This window comes from Phacochoerus africanus, chromosome 1 (assembly GCF_016906955.1).
Source record: "Phacochoerus africanus isolate WHEZ1 chromosome 1, ROS_Pafr_v1, whole genome shotgun sequence".
NCBI classification, from domain to species: Eukaryota; Metazoa; Chordata; class Mammalia; order Artiodactyla; family Suidae; genus Phacochoerus; species Phacochoerus africanus.
This window is the reverse complement of record NC_062544.1, coordinates 118,436,932-118,464,024: the sequence shown is the minus strand read 5'-3', so window position 1 is coordinate 118,464,024 and position 27,093 is coordinate 118,436,932. Positions and strand designations below refer to the sequence as shown.

The window sequence follows — 27,093 nt, the reverse complement described above, 5'->3', positions numbered from 1 at the left end:
AATGGCCATTGTTTCAGGGCCTTTTAAATACAGTTACTATTTAAGTTTTAAATGTTTACCAAATATCCTCTTTTTAAAGGAGCGAAATGATTAGTTGATTAGCAAAACAATGATTATAAGTACTTTTATATCTGAATTTGGGATAAGATTTTTAGAAAGTAAAGCCTAAGGATGTTTCTGGAAAGAATGGTAAAATGTGCAGACCAATTTTGAATGTTTAGGTAATCTTTGCCTGCATTTACATTCATGTAGGACAGAATGTTCCAGGTTTTCTGGGTATGTGTTTTGCACTTAGTGAATTAAATCATTTGAAGTCCCTCAGAGGCAGCCTCTTTGGCTTGCCACCATCATTGAAAGTTGGGATGCTCAGATATCTGAGAATATGTGGTTGAATAGATCTTAGAAAGAATGTGAGTGACAGCCAAGGTTTGAAATTTTTATAGCAGTTTCTTGCCACTATGGTAGATAGGGATCTCAGAAGTACCACACAGGCAAAATGCTGTGGCAGACACAGATCTCACAGAAAATTGGAATCAATGAAATGGCATTGAGTATATTTTCAAAATATTCTGTAACCATAAATAAAAATTCCAGAAGACATTTGTTTTCAGACCAGACTAGATTTCCTGGCCATTATATACATTTTCAGATGGGCAGCCTTTCCAGTGAGTCACTTTTTTGGTTGTTCAGAAAACGTGGCTTCCATGTTGGGAATTGCTAATGCAGATGCTACTAGGAGTTTTCTCTGATAGAGATTGTATTTGCCTACCACATTTGAAAAGACTTGTATTTTCAGGCTTAATATCTTCCATGCTTATTCTCCTTTGTTTTGTTTTCATGAGATCTTAGGTATGTATTTGGGAAATCATATGGATTGGTTTCACCTTGAGACACTTCAAGATATGTTTTATTGGGTCTAGTCTTCCAGTCCACATTCCAAGAGAATGAATGTGGTGGCAAGGCTTCTAAGATGGCCCCAATGATCCCTACCTCTTGGAATTCATATGCTTATGTAATTCCCTCTCTTTGAGTATAGGCTGAATCTAGTGACTTGCTCCTAAGTAATAGAATGGCAGAAGTAATGGGATGCCAGTGTCACTTCTACAATTAGGCTACATAAAACTGTTAATTGTATCTTGTAGGACTCTATTGCCTTCTCAGCTTACAGGCTTCCCCCCCACCCTTTTTGTGACTGCGCCTGTGGCAAATGGAATTTCCTGGGCTAGGGGTCAAATTAGAGCTGTAGCTGCTAGTCTTTGCCACAGCCATGGCAACACTGGATTTGAACTGCACGTACAACCTCTGTCGCAGCTTGCAGCAACGTTAGATCCTTAACCCATTGAATGAGGCCAGGGATTGAAACCACATTCTCATGGACACTTGGTCGGGTTCTTAACCAGCTGAGCCACGACAGGAGCTCTGTTTGCTTTGATGAAGCAAGCTGCCATGGTGGAGAGGACCATGTGGTAAGGAACTGAGAATAACCTCTAGCTGATACCCAGGGAGGCAACGGGACTCTCACTTAAACAGCCACAAAGACCTGAAAACTGCCAGGAATCACTTAGTAAGCTCGGAAGTGGATCTTTTCCCCAGTTGAGTCTTTGAGTAAGATGACAGGTGCTGGGCTGACAACTTGATTGCAGCTTTCTGAGAGATGGTGAAGCGAAGGACCCAGCTGAGCAATGCCCAGATTCCTGATCCACACAAACTCTGAGATAATACATGTGTATTGTTTTAAGCTGCTAAATTTTGGGCTGATTTGTTACACAGTGATATTAGTGATAGCTAATACATGGTGGAGAAACCGATCTCTTCCTGTCTTACTGCATAGAGTTTCCATTTAGTTTATAGAAGAGAAGTAATGATTACTGGCATATCATCATTGCATGTAGAGTGTCTGTGGATTCTGAGATTTTGGTTGTGTTATCTCAGAACTGTGGTTGGTAGATTTCTATAGTTGGAAACAAAAACCTGCTGCTTTATTTTGGGTGCCAAGGGATCATGTTGCATGTATAGCAAGACTGTGGTACAAGAGAAACCTTCATCTGTAGCATTGACCTTCACTCCATGTTGGATCTTGAGGCAGGGTAGAGTCGCTCTTCTTTTTTATTAGATTCTGCTCATTGTTAGCAATTAATACATGGCACCTTGATCCTATTGTAGAAAGCTTCATTTAAATGGATCTAAACATAATTTGGTTGATAATTTTATGAGATTAGTTGGTCTTCACAGTGATCTGACATGAATATACATCATGTTTAGACATTTAAACATTAGTCTAAGAGTCCATAGAGAATGGTACAGAAAATGTAGCCCCAAAAATCCGACTAGTTTGTTAATGGAACAAAGTTAGTGGATAGCCCTTATCTTGGCTCATCAAGAAGGGAAAATGTGGAAAAAGGTGCCTATAAAAAAAATCTTATTTTAAACTCAAACTCAGCAAACAAGTTTGGAAAGCCTGAAAAGGCCTTTCTCAAGAGAGAGAGATGATACTGGCTTTCGAGAGCCATTTGTTACATTTCCAGGAATTTCATGAACGGGCTTGTAAACCATTTATAGCTTGAAATTGTGGGCATATTTACACCATGGAAATTGGCAAATGCTCCTCTTCGGGTCTACTTATCCTCTTCACCCCATCCCTGAAATCTCACTTACCAATATACCTCTGAATAAATGTTATGAAATGTTTACCCAAAATATAGCAGTAAGAGTCAAGTTAAATAGTGTAAGAATTATGATTATGAATGCCTTCACCATTCATTGTTCATCAAAAGTTTTCATAACATCATCTAGCTAGAAGTTTATGTTAGGCACTACGAAGAGTGCTTCACATTTGTCTTTCTTATGATAATCTGTAGTTGTATCTATGTTACTGTGAATGGCATCATTTTGTTCTTTTTTATGGCTGAGGAGTATTCCATTGTATATGTACCACATCTTCTTAATCCACTGATCTCTTGATGGACATCTAGGTTGTTGCCATGTGTTCACTATTGTGTATGGTGGTGCTTTTAACATAGAGTGCATGTATCTTTTTGAAATAAGAGTGCTTTACATTGATTCACAGTTAATTCTCACAGCCTGATTTATTCATTCACTCATTGATTTATTCATCCATCCACCCACCCATCCATTCTGTGACTACTTTTTTTTTTGTCTTTTTGCTATTTCTTGGGCTGCTCCCACGGCACATGGAGGTTCCCAGGCTAGGGGTCCAATCGGAGCTGTAGCCACCAGCCTACGCCAGAGCCACAGCAACTCGGGATCCGAGCCGCGTCTGCAACCTACACCACAGCTCACGGCAACGCCGGATCCATAACCCACTGAGCAAGGACAGGGACCGAACCCGCAACCTCATGGTTCCTAGTCGGATTCGTTAACCACTGCGCCACGACGGGAACTCCCTGTGACTACTTATTGAGAATATGTTTTGGGATAGAGTAACTGATGAAGTTTGAGTTCATGGGTACATATTTTATTGAGGTGAAACAGATCGCAGTTTAATAGTTAAACAGAGAGTTATCATGAGGAAAAGAAGATAAAGTACTAGTGACCTGGGTGGGGCTAACTTCATATTGCATAGTCAGGGAGGGTCTCTGGGAGGGGGACATTGTGAACTTGAATGATAAAAAGTAATCAGCCATCTAAGGCACTGAGAAAAAAAAATTTCTAACTTGATGGAAAGGCCTATTCTTAGGAGTTGGTGCCATTATTTTGCATATTTTGCCTGGAAACTGAGGGACAAATGACATGAAGAAGCTTGCCTAATGTTTCGCAGCTAAGAAGTTGTAAAGCTGGTATTTAAATTAGGCTGCATCCAGAGTCTCAGCTCCTTAACTCTTTCTTATATCCCTTTTCAGAAGAATCTTTCTCAAATTATATTTCACAGAACAGCCATTTTGTGGAATATTGATATGTATTGTGAGAGACAAAGGGCTGCAAGGCCAAATGAACTTGGGGAAAATGCTGAATCCCATAGAGCTTATTGTGGGACTCTGAGACTCTGAAGTATGCAAATGTGAGTCAGTTATTTCCAAGAAGAGGACAAAGGAAAGCAGAGCTTCTTAAACTTATTTGATTTGTTTTTTTCTTGTTACATTGATGTTCTTTGTGGAACAATTTGGAAAAATGCTATACTAGAACATAAAAATTGTGCTTTTAATTTGTGACCTATAAAATATGTAATATACAAATAGTTGTTTCCCATGGCCAAAAAACTGGGTAATTTCCTCCATTAGTTATTCTAGAAGGCAAAGTTTATTGTAAGCTGTTTCCATGTTCTCTATTGAGTTTTAGAATGTTTGTTCTCCTGTCAGGGTTTTTTTTTTTTTTTTTTTTTTTTAGTGGAAAAAATGTGGCTGACTGATGTTGGTATTAAACTGGTAAGAATAACCCAGCTTGAATAAAGAAGTTTCCTGACCTCTGTTAATTTAAATGAATCTAAAACAGGATTTAAAATATACTTGAGGTTTTAAGTGCAGTGTGTTCCTGATTTCTTTTTCATTTTGCACGATTCAACCCATTTGGGGCTGAATGGTGTAATGCTGGGGAATGGAGTGCTAGTGGTTTTATGATTCATTCTCAGGCAGAGGTGTTGGACCTCATATAAACCCCATCTCCTGGAATACTGGCCTTGTTTAGCTTATTGTTTCAGGAGATTTAGAATTGGCAGGAGTTGTACATGGGGAGGGACAAGTTGCTTTAGTATCTTGTTATCTTTCAGTGGTCTGGAAAAGGCTGAGGGTGAAACCACTTCTTTGCCTGGCAGGAAACAACAACAAAAAGATTATGATCTCAGCTTATTTGGAAGACTAGAACTGTTGCCCAAGAACTGCAGTTGACAGGCTAATGTGAGCTGAAGTGTTGGCTGAAGTGCAGCATTACTCACTAGTGTCGTCTGATGCTTTTGGATACAGGTTGATTTGATAAGACATTGTTTGATGTGGTAATAATTTACCTTGTTCTCTAGCTTTTTCTACAGAGAACACATTGTTCCATATAAAGGTTTTAGTAATCAGGTACCCAAAATACTACTGATCTCATTAAAGAAAAAGTGGGTTTATATGCTAGGATCCTCCTATATTCATTCTCTTTAGTATTTTCTTGGCTGATCCTTAGAAGAGAGTCAGGAGTCTTTGAATTCATTTACTGTAAGATGTTTGAAGGGAAAGGATGTATGTTTTGCTGCCATGCTTTTTGATCTCCTATGCTAATCCCCATGGGCAGCTTGCCTGTCTTTGAAAGGAAGGGCAGAAGAGCACTCAAATCATTGAGGGGCCACAATTGCTACTAACCCAGCCCATGAGATATTAGGCCTGGGTGTCCCTCCATGTTGTTAGGGGGCAGGGAGGAGGAGGGCAAGGCAATATGAATTCTTGGTCTCCTCATTTATCCAGGTTGTGCCTAGGCCAGTGAGGGAGCCACCAAGGTAAAGTTGATGACCTAGAAGTTATTGAGTTCATAAACCTTTTACTGATAGTTGAAACCTCCCCTATATAATCTTTGCCCAAACTAATCTCCACCCTATTTCCCCTTCTCTCAAAACCATATGGCCTCTTTCTCTAATTCTGCTGGCTGAGCTATGATTTTGCTGTTGCAGGCATTTCTAATTTTGACTCTACAAATTATACATTCTATTTTGAGCAAGAAATCTTATCACAGAAAATATTCCCAAACACAAATGACCATATAAACATAACATCTTACTTTCTTTTGCAAGAGTTTTATATATATATTAAACATATATAATAGAACCTAAAAATTGCTCCCTATTTTAATAAAGTAAGCTTTTAACCTAATCAGTACATTTCATCAGTATTCCAAGGCCTCAAATATTGCCTGCAAGATGCTCAGTAAATATTTAAAGGGTGAAAAATAGCTTAAAAATACCTTGAGAATTATCCTGTGGTTTATTTTGTCAATATTGGAGAAGCTATAGTTGTAAAAGCACCATATTCTTTTTTGTTTTCTCTGTCATTGCTCTATGTTTGGAGTGGAACAGTGGCTTTGAGAGTAAGCTTAACTGGAAGTTCTGTTTTTTCATAATGTGTTGAATATCATTGGGCACATGTTGAGCATCCGTATGCAGGATGCTGTGGGAGCATCCATGGAAAGTTTATAGTCTTGTTCAGGGGTTCAGATGGGTAATAAGAGAAATAGCTCACACTTATTGAGGCTTATTCCATGATAGATGCTGTACTAAGGGAAGACTGTTGTCATCATCCCCAATACATAGTTGAGGAAACTGAGGTACAGAGTTAAGTATCAAGCATTGGATACACAATCAGAACCCGGGAAATCTGGCTCCAGGGTCTATACTTGTCACCACTATACACTGCTATACTAAATACTACTATTTCTTGGGGTGGTATACCAAGAGGACCTCAAGTGTCACCTAAATGCTGTGTAGCTTAGATGTAGGAGAGCTGACAACTGGTTTCATACCTGATAAAGCTGGTCTTCAGAGGCAGGAAGAACTTGAACATATAGGGGTGGTGGAGAAACATGATTGGAGAAGAGATGGTTGAGCCAAGCATTAGAAGGGAGAACTGTGGTGTGTTTTGGGCATAGTGAGTTTGGAGCAGCTGGAGCTTTATCTGTCAGGAGAGAAAGGAAATAAAGCTGAATGAGTGTTTGAGGTCAGATTACTGAGGGCTCTGAGCATGTGACATAGGAGATTGGTCTTTACTTGGTAGGCTCTGGGCAGCTTTTGAAGGAATTTTCCCTGGAGAATAGAATGATCAGAAATGATTGTTAAGTACTAATTGATAGTGTATTGGCTAGGAAGATTCTAAAGGCATGGAGATAGGTTAGAAGGATACCACTGTTGTTCACATGACCAAGAAGTAGTAAGTTGAAGGGCAAGGTCATCCCCATCTGCAGGCAGAACTTGGACAGCTTGGAAACTGAATGCAAGGAGTTGTGATGAGCAGACAACCACATCTGCTGGTTTGTCAGCAGACAACCACATCTGTGGGCCTGGGTGTACGCAGATGCTGGGACAGAGGGTAGGAGAGAATTGTTGTGAGGAGGGGTTGGGGTTGAGGAAAGACTTTGGATGTATTGAGTTTGATGAAATCCTGATGGAGCTGTCCAACCAAAGTTGAGAATATAGCTGAGGAAATTATTGTGAAATTCTGCCCAGATACACAATGCATTTCTAACTATTGGTCATGTTTGGTGGTGGTGGTTGTTGTGTGTATTTTTTTTTTCACACATATCTCATTATTTTTGCCCACCAAGCTTCCAGTTTGGGCGATTGTTCTAAAGGCTGCCTTGTCACAGTTATTTAGGAGGAGACCTTAGGAACTGAATGGTTCTGCATGACTCATTTCTGAATAAGTACTTGATTTTAAATACGATATATCTTTTGAGATTGCATGAACTTTTCATTTACTGGTGCCAACTTGATACAGTTTGCCTTTGTTCTCATTGAGTTCCATTTTCTCTAAGCATTTCATGCAGGATAGGTCCCAATGAAGAATCTTTATAGAGAAGCACTCTTTCTGGACCCTGCAGCAGCAGATTCAAAAGCATGGTTTCATAACTTTGACCCTTACATTTCTGATGACATAGGGAATGTATTTATTTCTGTTGAGCATCATTTGCCTCATCTTTAAATTCTAATACATTCTTTGAAGTTTGAACACTGCATGCTAGTTTGAAATGATTTAGGCTTTATCCCGTATTGATTTGAATGAGTATAATTGGTTACTTTTTACAGTAACAGATAGTGGTAGAGCCCCAGCAAGTCATTAGGCACAAGGCATATTGTAGCCTTCTGAGAAGAGAAAGTTGCAGGATAGAGAGAGGGGTATGGGTAGGTGCCAGGCAAGGCGGAGAAGTCAGGACGTTATACTGGGAGAGATTCTGATTACTGTCCTTATCGCCCTGTCTTCCTGCTCTACCTTGACTGTGTCTGCTTTTTGAAAAAAAAATTTTGGTATTTATCATTGTCATCATTTGATGAAACAGTGCTCCACAAATAAAACCTCAGTGGTGAGGAAGTTCTCCAAGCACTGGGAGTGTGGATACTTAATTGTGTTTCACAAGCTGAGCAATGGGAAGTTGCTCAGCTATAACAGAGTCCTGAATGTCTTAGATGGGAATATCAGCTAATACCTTACATGTGGAGAAAGCTTTCTAGTTTATAACACAGTCTATTTTGATGATTTTCTCCAAAGCTCCTGGTAACACTGGAAGGAGACTGAGGCTCAGAGAAATAAAAAAGTGGTGACCGATAACATTTACCGGGTACTCATGAGCTAATCATCTTTTGGGAAGTGCCATTTAATCCCCCCCAATACTCTGGTGTTGGGTGATGGTTTACTACTGTTCAGAAGAGGAGGCCAAGGCCCAGAGGGGTGGTGTGTCTGGTCCAGGTTCTCAGAGCAGATAGTGATCCAAAATTCAAAATTGGGCCTGCTGGTTCCAGCCATCTGTCCCTATCCGCCTTATTAAGGTGGATAGGGATTTATCAAGGTGGATAGGGATTTCAACCTGAAATTTCTGAGCAGACCAGAGACAAGGATTTTAGTATTCTGACTTCTTGCTCAGGGATAATTTCTCTGTAAATGCAAAAAAGCAAAAAAAAAAAAAATGCTGAAGACCCTGATTCTTTTTTTCCTTGCCACATCTTTTTGGGGCCTGTTGAATTGGGAACTAAATCTGTGAGGTCATGAGTGCCACACTGAAGGTGCTAGGCCTCCTAAGTCTGTTTGTGGCTCATGAAAATGAAGGTACTTGCTTAAAATATGAAGAATTGTAATGCACATGTGAACCCTCCATTAATTCCTAGGGTATAGGTTAATTTTTGTGAGCAGAGAATAAAGAAAAATGAGAGGTGCTTCATCTGTTCAAAGTTAGCCTCCTTTTTCAGTATTTTTACTTCATCATTACCTCATTATGTAGAAAGAAACTCTTTGCATCCTAAACAGACTTTACGTTTTAATACCGTTTTTGTTGGGTATTTGGGGTTTCTTTCTATGTCAATTTCGTGACATTTAAATTGTATTTATAACCTCCTAACAGGTGCCCCCTTTCACTGCTCTTCTAACTAAAATTTGGTAAAGCAAAATATACTTTTCTACTTATTTAGGTTGGTTGAAAGGGATGGCTTTATTTGTGTTTCCATTTTGGCATATAGGTTCAAGACTGTTGTGGATAGAGTGTTAAATAAGGCAATGAAAAAGGTTTGCTGGTTGATTCCTTTTAGGGGATTATAGTTATAGCAATCGTAATTTATGTAAAGAATGAGATAAACCCTCTTTACTAAAGGGAAAATGTTAATTATATATGAGTAGTTTGTAGAAAAGAGAAAAAGAAAGATGAATGAGACTTTAGAGTGAAAATTATAAAGACTTGCTCCTCACTTTGATTAAGAGTGAGTGAACTATAGCCTGTGGGACAAATGTGTCCCACTACCTGTGTTTTTATGGCATAGGAACTGAGTGGTCCCCCCTCCCACTTTTTTTTTTGGTCTTTTTAGGGCCACACCTGCAGCATATGGAATTCCCAGGCTAGGGGCCAATTTGGTGCTGGCCTACACCACAGCCACAGCAATGCTGGATCCAAACCCCATCTGCTACCTATACCACAGCTCACAGCAACTCCGTATCTTTAACCCTCTGAACGAGGCCAGGGATTGAACCTGTGTCCTCATGGATGCTAGTCAGATTCATTTCCACTGAACCGTGATGGAACCTCTGGTTTTTCCCATTTGAAATGGTTATAGAGATACCTAAGTAATATTCTCTATTTTGCCTTGTGGCGCCCTCAAACCCTAAAATATTAACTACTTGACTCTTTAAGAAAAAGTATAGCTTCCTAATTTAAATGGTAGTTAAATAGGTCTGAATCAAGATATTTGGTAAAAGAAAAATATGTGCAATTAGTTATATTTAGAGTATAAAGATCTTTACAGCTTTTGAAAATTTTAAAATGGGGAGACAATATATTTTTGACAACATTTTTCTTTTATAGTTATTATACCAGTGATTTTAGCCTCCAGAGTTACAGCAAATTGAGTATTGCCAGTTATCATAAAAGTTTCAGCTCTTTCAGGAGTGTTTAGGTGTAAGGAAGGTAACTTGTATGGATTAAAAAGGGACTCTCTGTGAACTATTCACTAATCTAGAAAGTACTGGAGAATTGGAGATTGCAATTAATAATCCAGTAGAATTAGAAATTCCTGACTTATTTAAAACATAGGCTTCCAACTCGTTCTCCTCTTATGTTTTTAAAAATAGCATGCCTATTGATAGTTTTTAGGCCTACACAATTAGTGCTTTAAAATCTGGCTACTTTGAAGGAACTAGCCTGAAAAACACAATTCCTGTATGTTTACGAGTTGTATTAAAAAGTATTTACATGTAGTAATTATTGGTTTGCCATAGAATTGCTAGTTTTCCTATGGGAAGTATTCTTATTTAGGTAAAGCTAGGGCTTGGTCAGGATGACAGCTGAGGAAATCCCTTACTACTGTCTATCCTTTCTTCAGCCTCCAAGGCAGTTAGATCTCTTTTGGCCATGTATGGATGAGTGAGCTGGGTTGCTAGTTGCTTGAGCATTTTTAATGTTGGGGGGAAGACTCTATGTATTAATGAAATTTTGCTTCGTTAGTGCAGGCCAGGGTTTCTAAATCAAAGCAGGATAATTCTTTGTTGTAGGGATTATAGGATGTACCATTCTGGGTCTCTACCAACTAAATGCAAGTAGTACCTTTCTTCTTCCCCCAGTTGTGACCATTAAAAACGTCCCCAGACATTGCAAAATATCCCCTGGGGGCCAAAATCATCCAGGTTGTGAACTCTGACATAGAGTGATTGACACATCCTTCTGGTGGTTGCCCTGTGGACATGGTAAATGCAATAATTACCAGCCCCACCTGCTTGATACTGTTTTACTGAGGAAGGGCAAACCCAGATCATGATACTTCTTGACCTACAGAGTGATTACAGGGGATTGAACTAGGAAACAGATGTGCTAAGGAAAGGTGGGGGTTTGAGCTGAAAAGAAACAGAAATGTGATGTGTGTGTGTATGGGTGGGGGTGGGGGTGGGGAGAGGGGTGTGGGGAGGGGAAGAGAGAGAGAAGCTTCCTTTGATGTCTTCCTCCCTCCTTCCCTCTCAGGGAAGGTAGTACTGGGAATAAGGCAGGTCATAGAAAAGAAAAATCTAAGGGAGGGATTAGGGGTGGTGTTACCATCTGAGATACCACGTGGGAAGGTTGGGACTTTGTGAAAATAAGAGACATTTGAATCTCAGGAGGTAATAATAATGGATTTGAGAAGATAAATGACCTCACTTTTTGACTACTGGATTCTCACTATTAATTGGCGGTTTTATTTTACAATAAATGTTGTTGTCCCTGCTTTCCCCTCAAATGGCCTTTGAGTCTCCCTTTCTGTTTTTTAAATAAACATTTCTCTGCATGAACCACTATTTCCCCTCTCCCCAGTTCCACCAAACTTCAGAGCAGTTTTGGAGTGTAGTGGTTTTATCATGTGGAAATGTAGTGCAGATGTTCAGAATTACCTTTCTTTTTCCTCTTTAAAACATCATGACCACACATGCTTTGCTGTTAAGTACTACTAAGCATTTTTATCATTACTATTAAAAAAAAATCTTGCCTCAGGCAGAATCCCACTAAGTAGAAGCAAATATTACAATAACAGTAAATATTTATGCATATTACACTAAAAATCTGAACTCAAATTTGGCTTTTTATGCAACTGAAACTTTTTATTTTTTGACCCACTTAACTAAGTCCTCTAGTTTTATCCTCTTTTTCTGACTCTAAGCCTTCAAGTTCAGACTATAGGATTTTGTTCACTATCCTCTGTTCCCCCAATTTTCTCTAAATGTGAGTTTTTTTCTTTATCCTGCATATATCTTTGAATGAAGTTTGGTGGGAGGATTTGGACTGCCAACATTAATTAGTTGGTACATGTTTTAAAAACTTATTAATGGAGGGAAGTTCTTTTCTGACAGAGTATCTCACAGATGCTTGTCTGAGTTTCTGGGCTGTTCAGGTGCTGGGGCCAGTGGTCATAGACAAAGGAAATGCTGATCAACACTCAACACATCCCCCTCTCAGAAACCTATTTGTGGAAACTAGCTGCCACTCCAGTCTTAACTTCTTTTGGGTTTATTAGTACCATTTTCTTTTTATATTTCTTGGCCAAACTTAAATGCATTTCTCTAAACAGTTGCTAAAAAGAAAAACCACTTTTCATTTAATCACTTGAACCTAGAATCAAAAGCTTTCTTGCCACTATATTTTTAGTGTACTGGAAATTAATCCTGGTTTAGACAAATGATATTTATGGTATTTCTTTTTCCATGCACATCCAAATAAAAATGCATTGAAAGTGATTTTCTTTTAAAGGACAGTGGAGGTATTTGTCATTTGGCAGAGTCCATATAGCAAGGAAGAGGCAAAACCTGATTGTACTTTATACTGTAGAAGTAACACTTGGTGTGTGTATTCCACTGTACCTTCATGACACCCAGTGGTGTTGCTGCCAACAGTTTCCTTGCAATACTTCCATGATGCATGTCAAAGTTTAGATGATTTTAAGATCTTAGGCTTTAGTTGCTTTAAAAGGTAGAATGTTGCATAATGACTGCATTCTCGCCGATTACGCACTGGAAACTCGCAACACTTTCAAAACCTGCCAGGATACCTCAATAGGTATCCTCAGGATGTTTCTTGAGTACAGGTAGAATGATCATGGGAGTTGAATGGAGACTTGAGGATGCTTGTGCTGAGTGGGGACGATGACATGTGATGACACAGGATTTCCCAGAGGACACAAAACCTTTTTGAAAAATGTGTTCTCTTTTCCCTCTTTTCTATACTATGGTTATCTTTGCTTGCTGGCTCCTTGTTTTGTTGCCTTACAGACGCAAATGTGCTTCTTTCACAGAGAACTTGAGATTTGTCCAAAATGATCACATATCCTGAAATAACAGCAGCCTTCCAAGGAATCTGTGTGGCACCGACTGACTGAGGGTTATCATGTAAAGAGAAAGTCTCGTAGAATCTCATCTTGGGAGGTCCTGGCTGGGTGTTGATAGCATAAGTCACAGGATCATCACAACCACTGTTAAATGGAAGGCTTTCTAGGTGCCAGCCCAGAGCCTAGTGCTGTACTAAGTTACTCCTCAGTGCAACCCTATGTGGTGTAGGTGCTGAATGGCTTAGTTACTTGGTTAAGATGTCAGAGGGGACTTGATCTCAAAAATGAGAACCATTGTATCATCTACTGCCCTGCAGACAGTCAAAATAACTTCTAGTCATTTCTTCCCACCCAATTCCTCTCCTTGTGATTTTTTTTTTCTTTGAAACCTTCCATTTCTGTTTAGATTTCTCATCTGGTTTCTATCATGACTTCATTTAAAATCTTATCCTGTCTCTTCATATGTTAATTTCTTTTTCTTTTAATTTCACTCCTTTTCTTCCCTTTCTGTTTTCATCTGCATTGTTTAATGGGGTTAATTGTGTTTGTTTTCTTCCTAGTAGCAGTTTTGAGCTTTTGCAAAAGACCTAAGAATGCTAGTGAAGATTAAAGGAGCCTTTTGCTAGGCCAACAATAATTTTAATCACCAGTATTCTCAGCCTCCTGCGAAACCTTTTCATCCACCTGTGAGTTTATTCTTTGGTCTCCAGTGAACTGACCTATGCAAAGCCCTTTCCACAGGGCTTGGCTGAACAAATGTCATTTATGTTTCCTGGAAGAAAGGTGAGGAGGGGATAAGTAAGAGTTATCTTCACATTGGTTGGTCTCCTTATAAAACAACTCCAAGTTCCCTTTACAAACCACTGATTTTTCTTCAGAAGCAAACATTGCCTGCTAGCATTTTATAGGTCACTTGTTTGGACATAGATGTTTGTACTGAGCTGGTCAGACTCAAGAATGACATTCATTCCACCCTCCTGGTTTCATTTTGTAATTGCTTCATGTTATAGAGTGGATTTTTTTGTATGGCAAATAACTGCTTTGAATAAATTAACTTAAATGTAATGCATGTGATATTTGATTTACATGTAAAGACTAGTACATAGTAGGTGCTCAATGAATATTAGTTTCTTTTTAAAGATTTTTATTTTTTATTATAGTTGATTTACACTCTTCTGTCAATTTCTGCTGTACAGCAGTGACCCAGTCATATATATATGTGTGTGTGTATATATATATACACATTGTTTTTCTGTATATATATATATACAGTCATATGTGTGTGTGTGTGTGTGTATATATATATATATGCATTCTTTTTCTCACATTATCCTCCATCATGTAGCATCACAAGTGACTAGATATACAGCAAGATATACAGCGTCACAAGTGACTGTGCTATACAGCAGGATCTCATTGCTTGTCCACTCCAAATGCAATAGTTTGCATCTACTAACTCCAAACACCCAGTCCATCCCACTCCCTCCCCCTCCACCTGGCAACCACAAGTCTGTTCTCCAAGTTCATGAGTTTATTTCTTATCTGTAGAAAGGTTCATTTGTGCTGTATATCAGATTTCAGATATAAGTGCTATCATGTGGTATTTGTCTTTCTCTTTCTGACTTACTTTACTTAGTATGACAGTCTCCAGTTCCATCTATTTTGCTGCAAATGGCATTATTTTGTCCTTTTTATGGCTGATTATTGTTCCATTGTGTATATGTACCTCATCTTCTTAATCTATTCATCTATTGATGGGCATTTAGGTTGTTTCCATGTCTTGGCTATTGTGAATAGTGCTGCAATGAACATAGGAGTGCATGTATCTTTTTCAGTGAAAATTTTGTTCAGATACATGCCCAGGTGTGTTACAGCAGATACCCAGCAGCCCTGTGCTGCAGCGTATCAGCTCTGGCAACAGCCCTGTGGCTGTAGCGTACCAGCTCCAGCAGCTCTGTGACTGCAGTGGATCAGCTCTTTTACCCGGCGAGAAACCAAGTGAGCACTCGGAGAGTTGGAGAACTCAGGTTTATTATGCCGGCGGGCTCAGATGAGATCATTCTCCAGAGTCTGAGCCCGGAAGAAGGGTTTCACAAGGCTTTTATGGGCTACGTCTTCCAGGTCCAAGCTTGGCTAGTTGGACTGGAGTGACGTCAGGCAAGGTAGTAGATGCGGAAACAAATTTACAGAAGCAGATGCATGGGGGAGGACTGGTTGGGGCAGTTGGCTAGACTTTGCTTAGTCATCATGGCTGGGGTCTCTCCTTTCTACATTTTATTGGGACATTTTCTCCTACAGGTGCGTCACATGGTATTTCTATATTTAGATTTCTGAGGTACTTCCATACTGTTTTCCATAGTGGTTGTATCAATTTACATTCCCACCAACAGTGAAGGAGAGCACCCTTTTCTCCATATCCTCTCCAGCATGGGTTATTTGTTGACTTGTTAATGATGGCCATTCTGACTGGTGTGAGGTGGTACCTCATGGTAGTTTTGGTTTGCATTTCTCTAATAATTAGTGATGTTGAGCATTTTCTCATGTGCCTGTTGGCCATGTGTATATCTTCCTTGGAAAAATATCTATTCAGGTCTTCTGCCCGTTTTTCAATTTTTTTTTTCTGTTGAGTTGTATAAGTTGTTTGTATGTTTTAGAGATTAAACCCTTGTCAGTCGCATTGTTTGAAACTATTTTCTCCCATTCTATTGGTTGTCTTTGTTTTTTTTTTCTTTTTTTTAATGCTTTCCTTTGCTATGCAAAAGCTTGTCAGTTTGATTAGGTCCCATTGATTTATTTTTGTTTTTATTTCTGTAGCCTTGGGAGACCTAAAAAAACATTTATAGTGTTTATGTTAGAGAAAGTTTTGCCTGTGTTATCATGTAGGAGTTTGATGGTGTCTTGTCTTATGTTTAAGTCTTTAAGCCATTTTGAGTTTATTTTTGTGTGTGTTATGAGGATGTGTTCTAGTTTCATTGATTTACATGCAGCTTTCCAGTTTTCACAGCACTATTGGCTGAAGAGACTGTCTTTTTCCCATTTTATGTTCTTGCCTCCTTTGTCAAAGGTTGATTGACCATAGGTGTCTGGGTTTATTTCTGACAATCTTTGTCAAAGATTGATTGACCATAGGTGTCTGGGTTTATTTCTGGGTTCTCTATTCTGTTCCATTGGTCTGTATGTCTGTTTTTGTCCCAGTATCACACTGTCTTGATTTCTATAGCTTTGTAATATTGTCTGAAGTCTGAGAGAGTTAGGCCTCCTGCTTTTTTCCTTGGATTTGGTTTGGCAATTCTGGGTCTTTGGGGTTCCATATCAATTTGTGGATTGTTTGTTCTAGTTCTGGGAAAAATGTCATGGGTAATTGATAGGGATGGCACTGACTCTCCAGGTTGGTTTGCGTAGTATGGCCATTTTAACAATATTAATTCTTCCAGTCTGGGAGCATAGAATATCTTTCCATTTCTTTGAATCCTCTTTAATTTCCTTGATTAACGTTTTATAGTTCTCAGCATATAAGTCTTTCACTTCCTTGGGCAGGTTTATTCCTAGGTATTTAATTTTGGGGGGTGTGATTTTAAAAGGTATTGTATTTTTATATTCCTTTTCTAATATTTCATTGTTAGTGTACAGAAATGCACTCAGTATCTGAATGTTACTCTTGTATCTTGCTACTTTGCTGAATTCATTGATCAGGTCAAGTAGTTTTTGTGTGGAATTCTTAGGGTTTTCTATATACAGTATCATGTCATTTGCATACAGTGATGATTTTACCTCTTCTCTTCCAATTTGGATACATTTTGTTGCTTTTGTTTGTTTGTTTGTTTGCTGTAGTTTACCATTCTTTGTATTTATCTGTCTTCTCACAAGACTGTGCAGTCATTGGCAGCAGGAATCACATCTTACTTATCTTTAATATCGCTACCACCTAGCACACAGTAGGTGCTGACTGTTGGTTTATTATTATTGATTCATACCTGTCTCCTCTGGGACTGTGCCCTCCCTGTGAGCAGAGATCATGTCTTACACATCTCTAATATAATATAGTAGGTGACCAAGTGTTTGATGTATATAGAAAATTACTGGGGAAAGAAAGCATGGAATAATTGAAAATTGTTAACAACATTTGGGATGACATAAAAATTCTTATGACGCATCAAAGTATTTTTTTTTCGTTTTTTTTTATTACTCAAATGAATTTATCACATCTGTAGTTGTATAATGATCATAACAATCTGATTTCACAGGATTTCCATCCCACAGCCCAAGCACATCCCCCCACCCCCCAAACTGTCTCCTCCGGAGACCGTAAGTTTTTCAGTGTCTGTGAGTCAGCATCTGTTCTGCAAAGAAGTTCCGTCTGTCCTTTTTTCAGATTCCATATGTCAGTGAAAGCATTTGATGTTGGTGTCTCATTGTATGGCTGACTTCACTTAGCATGATAGTTTCTAGGTCCATCCATGTTGCTAAAAATGCAGGTATTTTGTTCTTTTTGATGGCTAAGTAATATTCCATTGTGTATATGTACCACATCTTCTGGATCCACTCCTCTATCGATGGACATTTAGGTTGTTTCCATGTCTTGGCTATTGTAAATAGTGCTGCAATGAACACTGGAGTACATGTGTCTTTGCGAGTCGTGGTTTTCTCTGGGTAGATGCCCAGGAGTGGGATTGCTGGATCAAATGGTAGTTCTATGTTTAGTTTTCTGAGGCATCTCTATACTGCTTTCCACAGTGGTTGCACCAATTTACCATCCCACCAACAGTGTATGAGGGTTCCTTTTTCTCCACACCCTCTCCAGCACTTCTTGTTTGTAGACTTTTGGGTGATGGCCATTCTGGCTGGTGTAAGGTGGTACCTCATCGAGGTTTTGATTTGCATGTCTCTAATAATGAGTGATGCTGAACATCTTTTCATGTGTTTCTCGGCCATCCGTATCTTTGGAGAACTGTCTGTTTAGATCTTCTGCCCATTTTTGATGGGGTTGTTTGTTTATTTGGTATGGAGCTACAGAAGTTGTTTATAAATTTTGGAGATGAATCCCTTGTCAGTCGATTCATTTGCAAAGATTTTCTCCCATTCTGTGGGTTGTCTTTTTGTGTTGTTTAGGGTTTCCTTTGCTGTGCATTATCAAAGTATTTTTAATGAGTTGTATATAAATAGTGATTAAAAAAGCCACCTCTGGAGAATAGACTTGTGGTTACCAAGAGGGAAGGGGAGGAGGGAGTGGAAGGGACTGGGAGCTTGGGGTAAATACATGCAGAATGTTGCCTTTGGGATGGATTAGCAATGGAATACTTCTGTGTAGCACTGGGAACTCTGTCTAGTCACTTATGATGGAACATGTAATACGAGAAAAAAAGAATGTATACATGTAAGTGTAACTGAGTCACCATGCTGTACAGGAGAAAAAAATATACACATAAATAAAAGCAAAAAAAAAAGCTATCTCTTTTTGGAGCACTTACTTTGTGCTGGGCACTCAACTAAATGTCAGCCACTTGGTATACATTTAATCCCATAAACATATACTGAGTGCTAAGTTTGTGAAAAACCATATTCCCAGCCTGGACCTGTCTCCTGAGCCCCACCACCGTATATGCACCTTTCAAGTGAACATTTTGAATATTGCAGAGCCATCTTAAGGTTAGCTTGTCTATATTGGAAATTCTTCTTGTTTTCCCATCCTGTGTACTGTATTGGTGACTCCCCTGCAACGTGGCTCCCAACCAAAACCACATACCAGAGTCATCATCAGCTTCTCTTTCCCATCACTTCTGTATTAGTTTCCTATTGCTACTGTAATAAATTATTACAAACTTAGTGATTTGGAGCATAAATTTATTCATATACGCTTCTAGGGGTAAGAGGCATGAAATCATTTTAACTGGATTAAAATCAAGGTGTTGGCAAGTCTGTTTTCCTTCTGGAGGCTCTAGGGGAGAATTCATTTTCTTGACTTTTGCAGCTTCTAGAGGCCAGCTGTAATCCTTGGTTCATGGCCTCTTTTCCCATCTCAAACTCTCTTGCTATACTTCTGCTTCTCTTGTCACATTTCCTTCTCTTGACTTGGAGCTCCCTCTTATAGAGACCATTGTGATTACATTGGACTTAGCCAGATTATTCAGGTGACCTTGTTATCTCAAGATTCTCAATCACATTCTCAAAGTCCTACTTGCCACATAAGGTAAATATGCACAGATTTTGGAGATTAGGGCTTGGCTTTCTTTGGGAGGGGACAGTATTCAGCCTACCATACCCCCTGTATCCAGTATTACTAAATTGTGTTAAATCTCTCTACAGACTCTTGGATCTGCCCATGTTTTTCATTTTCATTGCTCTTTCCTTTGGCCTTGTCCTCCCAACTTGTTTCCCAGCATTGTACTTGTTATAATTCTTCCTGTCACTCTTAGGATCATCTTTGAAAAATGCATATCTGTCCTTTCAGAATCCTCTGTTGCTGGGAGGACAGAGTATAAACTCCTGAGCTGGGCTCACAAAGCCCTGCTATTCTGGTCTTATCTCCTACTCTTTGTTTTTCCTTAACCTCCCAATCACTGTAAACTCTGGCTTTGCTCTACAGCTAGCCTCTGGGGTCTGTGCCTATGTTTGTGTTGCTCTCCTACTGTCTGGGGACAATAGGAACACTCTCACTCCTCCATCTTCACTTGACCTGCATTATCCAGCCTAGGTATTACTTCTTCAGAAGTCCTCACTTTCACTCCCTCTCACTCTAGACTGAACTAGGGTTCCCTACCTGTGCATGTATTTCTCATAGATATTATTAAACATCTATTTACTCTACTGTGAATATCCAAGGGAAGAACCCTGTCAACTTCACTGGTGTATTCATGGAACTTAGTACTGTCTTTGGTACATGATAAATATTTTTGGGTTGATTTTTGGAGTGAGGTTGTGTTGGAGTTCTTTGTCTTTTTTTTTGTCTTTTTTTTGTATTTTTTTAGGGCTGCACCGGTGGCATTTGGAGTTTCCCAGGCTAGGGGTTGAATTGGAGCTGTAGCTGCTGGCCTATGCCAGAGCCACGGCAACATGGGATCTGAGCTGTGTCTGTGACCTACACCACAGCTCACGGCAACGCCAGATCCTTAACCCACTGAGCGAGGCCAGGGATCCAACCCGCGTCCTCCTGGATGCTAGTTAGGTTTGTTAACCACTGAGCCACGATGGGAACTCCTGTGTTGGTGTTCTTTGGTGTAGGACTAACTTTTTATTTTGAATTACTTTTAGAGTTACAGAAAATTTGTAAAATTATTGCAGAGTTTTCATGTGTTCCTTACCTAGCCTTCCCCAATGTTAATATCTTACATAACTTGAATATAAATACTAGAAGCATGACATTAATGGTTCTGCCTGGTTTTGTTTAATACCATCAACCAATCTAAGGACTCTCTTTAAACTTCACATTTTTCTACCAGTCTTTTTATGGATCCCATGTTGCATGTAGTTGTTTCTTCTCGGTTTCTTACAATCTGCAGTAGTTCCTTACTCACTCTTTGTCTTTCATGATCTTGTTACCTGTAAAAAGTATTGACCAACTATTTTGCTGAATTTGCCTCACTTTGGGTCCCTCTGATATCCCTTAGTCATGACTGGACTAAAGTTTTATATATGTGCTTCTGGAAGTAGCACTACAGAAATGGTGCCATGTCCTTCTCAGTGCATTGGTTCTTGGGAATGATGTTGTCGTGCCTTATTACTGTAGATTACATGAATCTGAGCTTTGCTTTGGGATACTGACCTATTAGATGGATTGTTTCATTGTCCTCAATGTGGCTGATACTTACTTATTACCTATGATGTTTGCCATGCACTGTTCTGAGCACTTGAGATGTAGAAACTCAATCGTCGCAACAACCTAATAGAAGAAAGCCTATTAATTTCCCTTTGTTAAAGATGCAGTAATGGAGTCTAAGGGAAGTAGATTATCCTGTCCAGAGCCTTATGGGGAATCACAGTCAGGGTGGCCTCAGGGCTTGTGTTCATAACCGTCAGGTGACATTGCTCTTCTGTGTGTGTGGGAGAACGAGATGGTGGGGTTAGTTTGGTATTTGAGGTGATGAAGGCTTCTCATGGGGTAGTTAATAACCCTTACTCTCTCTGCAGCTGGGCTCCATGCTGGTCCCCTTAATCCTGCACCCACCAATTAGGAGCTAGCTTTGAAAATCCAGGAGACAATTTGTGAAGTAGAGTTGAAGTAAGGACAGTGGGAACAGACTGGGAATAGAAGAGAATGCCTTAAGATAGGAACCATGTTGTATGGCAGCTAAGAATGTAAGGGATGAAGAGGGTGGAGATAGTAAAGAGAAGCTGGAGCTTTCACCTTGCCGGACAGGATCCTGATAATGTTTGTGACAGTCATGAGAGAGGCAGGGTTTGGGGAAGTGAAGATGAATTTAACCTTTGAAAATATGTTTGCCTCTTAAGATATGAGACTGGGCTGTAGCTGTAGCTTTGGAAATGATTTGTAAGAGGGTGGGAAGAGCCCTCATAAAGGGTGGAGGGCCCTAAGATAGAACTGGCTCATATCTATATTTAGGACCAAGAGGGAGGAAGGGAAGCAGTGAAAACAAAAACCAAGAAGGAAATATTTAGAAAGAAGGGAGAACCCAGAAAACTGAATGTTCGAGGATAGAGAGTTGGTTCATTAATTCATTTGTTGATTCAGTTAGTCATTTTATTGAGAGTCTTCAACTCTAAACTGTGTTTTGAGGGGAACCCTAAGATGACAGAGATCCTGTCATAGGGGCTTTGTTAGGGAGGGGCCATCAGGCTAGGTTCTTAGGGATGAGGAGAAGTTCATTGATAATGTAGGAAAGATAGAAGGGTGTATATAGCCTGAGGGCTTGATATGTTAGTACATGTGTTCTATGATAGACACCCACTTTCTCCAAAAGAGTTATATAAATTTAACTGAACCTTAACTTACCCCAAATTAAAATCAAATATACAATTTTCCTAAAGCCTATTGTTTGATTCTATAATCAAACAATACAACATTTTAAAATTCTCTTAATCCCACAATAAGGCATGGATACTTTAGTAAAAAAAATTAAAATTGAACTAGTTTTTTTGTACTATGAACATTAAAGATTCAGATGAATGACTGGCTTCTTTACTGAGTTTTGGAAGATGGATGCTGGGTGCAAAACATTGCAGTATCCCAGCATGATGTTGACAGTAGGTAGCAATAGCTAAGGCTGAATAATAAAAGATGGTTTCATGTGATACTTATCAACAGGGTAAATGGTTGAGCTGCTAGAACAGGAAATTATAAAATTGGCACCTAAAAATAATCTCATCTTTTGCCTTTTCAACTGTGATCTCCATTGTGAAGAAACAAGGACCTTATAGAAACCCTGGGCACTGTGTGAAATCTTTCTGTGTAATCAGCTGATTTGATTTTCCTTAGCATAATGGCGGAATATTTGTGAGGAAATTAAACTTCATCATACTCTAGATATCAGTTGCTTGGCATCAACTTTTTTATCTAGCTTTTGGGAAAATTTTTGAAATACTAGAGATACCTTTGACCCCAGTGCAAGTTTGCAAAACTACATCAGCTTTGGAAGAAGTTTAAATGAACTTGGAGCCTCTAGAGCAGGATTTCTCAATGACATCACTATTGACACTCTGAGTTAGGTAATTTATTGTTGGGGGTGCAGGGCTGTCCTGTGTGTTGTAGAATATTTAGCAACATTCTTTTCCTCTACCTGCAAGATCTAAAAGTACTGTTAGCCTTAGTTGTGACAGTCAAAAATGTCTTCAGGTGTTGCCAGATGTCCTTGGAGAGGCGGGGAGCAAATCTATCCCCACATGAAAACCAGTGGTCAAACCTCACTGCTCAAAATGTGATACAACAACCAACAGATCATGGGTGTTTTCTGGGAACTTGTTAGAAATGCAGCATCTCAATCTCTCCCTGAGGCCTCTGAAATCAGAACCGACATGTAACAAGATCTGCAAGAGACCTCTGGGCACATGAAGGTTTGAGGACTGACCTAAACACTATCCCGAGGGCAGTGTGGTATAACAGAAAGGCAAAAACTTTGGATCCAGATATGGCTTATCATTTACAGCTGTGTGACCACAGGCAAGTTGTTCTACCTCTCTGAGCCTCAGCGTCCTCCTCTGTAAATGGAAGAAAACCTTCTGTGCTGTGAGAATAAAAGGGGAGAATCTAGCTGAAGCAGCAAAAAGGGCACCTGGCCCTTATTAGCTTCTTAATTGAGCTGTTTCCTTCCCTCTATTTATGAAGCTGTTTTACTTGGCCCTGCTGCTCCTGCATTCACTGTTACTTGTAGTGATGATATAAGAGGGTGAAGAAAAGCAATATGTCTAAGTGTTCTGCAAGTAGAGCAGGCCATAAAAAATCTGCTTGTTTACGGGTTTTTATTTTTGAATTACCTACTTTCTTTAAGCTGTGTCTTTTGTGGTCTGGCCTTCTCATTGCTTGGGAGACTGGGATCCCATTTCTGGAAAACCCATTATCTTGGGCCTTGTGAACTCTTAATGGTCTCATTTAAGGGCCAGAATCTGAAGGTGGGAAAGGTGAAGTTGATGTCTGCTAAAGGTAAAACCATTTAAAGGAAGAAAAAGCTCACATGGTAAACTTTATTTCTGTGCTACAATGAATGGATTTTGAAGTGGGACAATTATTTTTATGACCATTAGTAAAATTTTTGGTTATGCAAGATAATAATACACATTTTTGCCTTGGGAATAAACTACTCTGGGACTCCTCATTTTCCCCCTCTCCTCTCCCACCATTACATTGCCTTAGTATAAAAACACATTATTTTAAGTTTTTTCATTCTTATATGTAAGAATAGCTGTTTTTATGGCTTTGAGCCAGTAATTTAATCTGACATAGATAATTCTTTTTTTTTTTTTTTTTGCAAAATGCATTAAAAGTAGTATATAATACAGGTCCATACACACATGTAGTCAGACACCCACACAAACAACATAAGAATCTGACATGTCAGGATAATTTTAGGCCAATCACAAGTAGGTAGCTAGCTTATCATAGCTGTGATGCTGTGAAGATGAAGGGACATTGTCCAGAACCAATGTACGCTTGTATAGTTTGGGCACTGCACAGCTCTAAACATGCCATGTATATCATGGACATCATAGATTTGCATGTATATATATTATGGAACTTTGTCAAAAGATGGTAACATGATCCCTTGTTCCAACAAAATCATTGTACTGCAAGAATTTTCCAGAAGATAAAATTAAAATGCCTTAAGGAAGGTGCTTCCTTTTCTAATTTATATTTGGGCTAGTGGCAACCCTGCCATCCCTTTTCTTTGGAAGCTCCTACTCGAGTATGAAAAGCAGTACAAATTACTATCCCAGAAGTTATAATGTGGCTGAGAGCCACAGGAAAATTATGATTTGTTTAATTTTCCCATTTCATGAAAATAAAAAAAGAATCCTCCCTAAAAGGGGTCCTTGAATATTACTTTCATTTTGAAGATACCACTAATGTTTGGGCATGTTATTGCCATCCTTTTCAAATGAAGGAGAAATAATTTAAGAAGTACAAGAGGTTTGCCTGTATTAAGTCCAGTGGACAAAAGTCAAGTTATACCAAAGGATCTTATTGGCTCAGATTAGTTGAATCACCTGTCACCCAGAAGGAAAAAATTATGCTGGAGATATGGAGGTGGTGATACTCTTTGTACATGAAACTATACATAGTGTACATTCTTCCTCAGGACTTTGTCTCTTGGAATCAAGGGTTATTCATATAATAGTATTGGTCATGTGAGCATTTTTGATTTGTCATGTTGACATATTTTATACATGTTCTTGTAATTATTCCACCTTTACTTCCATTTCTTTCTAGAGAGAGTCCGCATTTTTACATGGAATTGCATCTGAATAGCCACTGTTGTTTCAACTCAGCCTTTCTAGATGCAACAGTTTGGTGGTACAGATGATCAGAGAGCTCTTCTAGGTGGGAGGAATAGGAAAGAGAGAATGCCATTACTGACAAGAGAAAAATCTTTTTTGTTCAAGTGGTAAACTTCTGGGATTCTTTTTCTTGGGTCTGGATGTGCCCTAATTGGTCATTTTGACTCAATTGCAAAGAAGGATCTCACCTGCATTTTTTGGTGATGATGTCATTTTTATGGATTCGACTGCTAGAGTTCTCAACTGTGATCATAATTGTGAGATATAGGGGAAACAATTTATTCTTGGTAGTAGTTAAGGTCATGAAATTTACAAATAATGTGTTTAAAACTAAATTATAATGATAGAAATAATAGATGCAATATTAGGTAGTTTATATAATAGAAAGCTGAGCTTTAGTCCATAATCTTACTTAATCTCATGTAATTCACAGAGGAAGGTTCTGTTACTATTATCTTACAGATGTAGAAACTGAGGCTTAGAGAGGTTAAATTCCCACTACTGTGAACTGGAGAGAATGGGATTTGAAACCAAGTCTGACCAGCAGACTCCCAGTCACAGTTATGTTTCCCTAGGCTTAAAAAGGTAAGAGGTTATGCATAACCATATCTCTGGACACTGCCATGGGGACATGTGAATATCACAGTTCCTGTGAGGATGACCAACTATCCCGGCTTCCCTGGAATAAGAGGGGTCCCAGGACATGGGACTTTAAGTTTAGAAACTGGAATAGTGCTGGGCAAATTGGGAAGAGTTGGTCATCCTAGTCCTGCATGCATTGGTAAGGACAGTGTAAGGATAATGTGGGAACCATGAGATTGCTTCATCCTCCTTGGATTTATTATGTGCATTCTGAACACTTAATGGTATTTCCATAAAACTTTTTTAGAATATAAAGAAAACGGGTAAAGAAAACTCAGAGTTGGTCTTTAAAGGCAGTTCTCATTAGCCAGGATCCTTGGGGTTATTCTAGAAGTACATGAGAAAGAAATGATAAATACATAAATAAGCATGTCATAATGATGGGAAACACACTGTACCTGAGATTCAGCCATGATGGTCACTTTTCAGCCATATGTCTAAGTCCTGTGTTGCACTAACTTGATGGATTTTAGTAATCTGATGCTAGGGATTGAGGGTGGGAGTTCATAGCCCCATACAACCCTCCCTTGAATTTGAGCTGTTTTTTTTTCTACCACAGGAGTTTAGAAACTACAATTTGATGCTTAACTACTATTCACATTGTTGTACCAGAGAAAATAATAATAAATGTGCTTATTCTAAAGTGTAAATTTTTGGAGTTCCCATCATGGCGCAGCGGAAACAAATCTGACTGGGAACCATGAGGTTGCAGGTTCGACATGGCCATGAGCTGTGGTGTAGGTTGCAGACAAGGCTCAGATCCTGCATTGCTCTGGCTATGGTGTGGGCTGCCAGCTACAGCTCAGATTTGACCCCTAGCCTGGGAACATCCATGTGCCGCGAATGTGGTCCTAAAAAGACAAAAGACACACACAAACAAAAGGTAAATTTTCTACTTGGAAGTGTCTGTTCTTTTGAGGGAATTATGCAGGTTTGATCATCTCATATTGGAAGATCTTCTTGCGAGTCTGGCAATTGTACAAAGGGGAATTTATTTGGTTCCTTTTTTTTGTAAAAATGAGAATGATTTGTCTTTTTTTTTTTTTTTTTTTTTAAGATGTTCTTGTGCCTTTGTTGGAAACTTGGAAATTTGTTTTTCAGCAATTGATAGCTTGCCTATGTGGTCATACAGTTTTTGTCTATTTTTCCCCTACTCATTAAATGGTTTGGTGTGGAGAGAAAATATCTGTGCCTTTTCAGGACATCTGCTCTTTGTTGTTAGAGCTGACTTAAAAAAATTTTTTTTTACTATGATTGCTTTGTAATGCTCTGTCAATTTCTGTTGTACAGCAAAGTGACCCAATCATACACACATATACATTCTTTTTCTCACGTTATCCTCCGTCATGTTGCATTACAAGTGATTAGATATAGAGTTCCCTGTGTTATACAGCAGGATCTCATTGCCTGTCTACTCCAAATGCAAGAGTTTGCATTTACTAACCCCAAACGCCCAGTCCATCCCACTCCCTGCCCCCCTTGGCAAACATAAGGCTGTTCTACATGTTTATGATCTTTTCTGTTTTGTAGATAGATCGTTTGTGACT

At 39.0% G+C, this 27,093-nt stretch overlaps 1 protein-coding gene across 1 annotated transcript in view; it reads left to right on the top strand.

Moving 5' to 3' along the window:
• Positions 1-27,093, top strand: part of LOC125125729 (ERC protein 2) — a 422,494-nt gene that overhangs the window by 130,924 nt on the left and 264,477 nt on the right. The gene's annotated exons all lie outside the window — the stretch shown is intronic.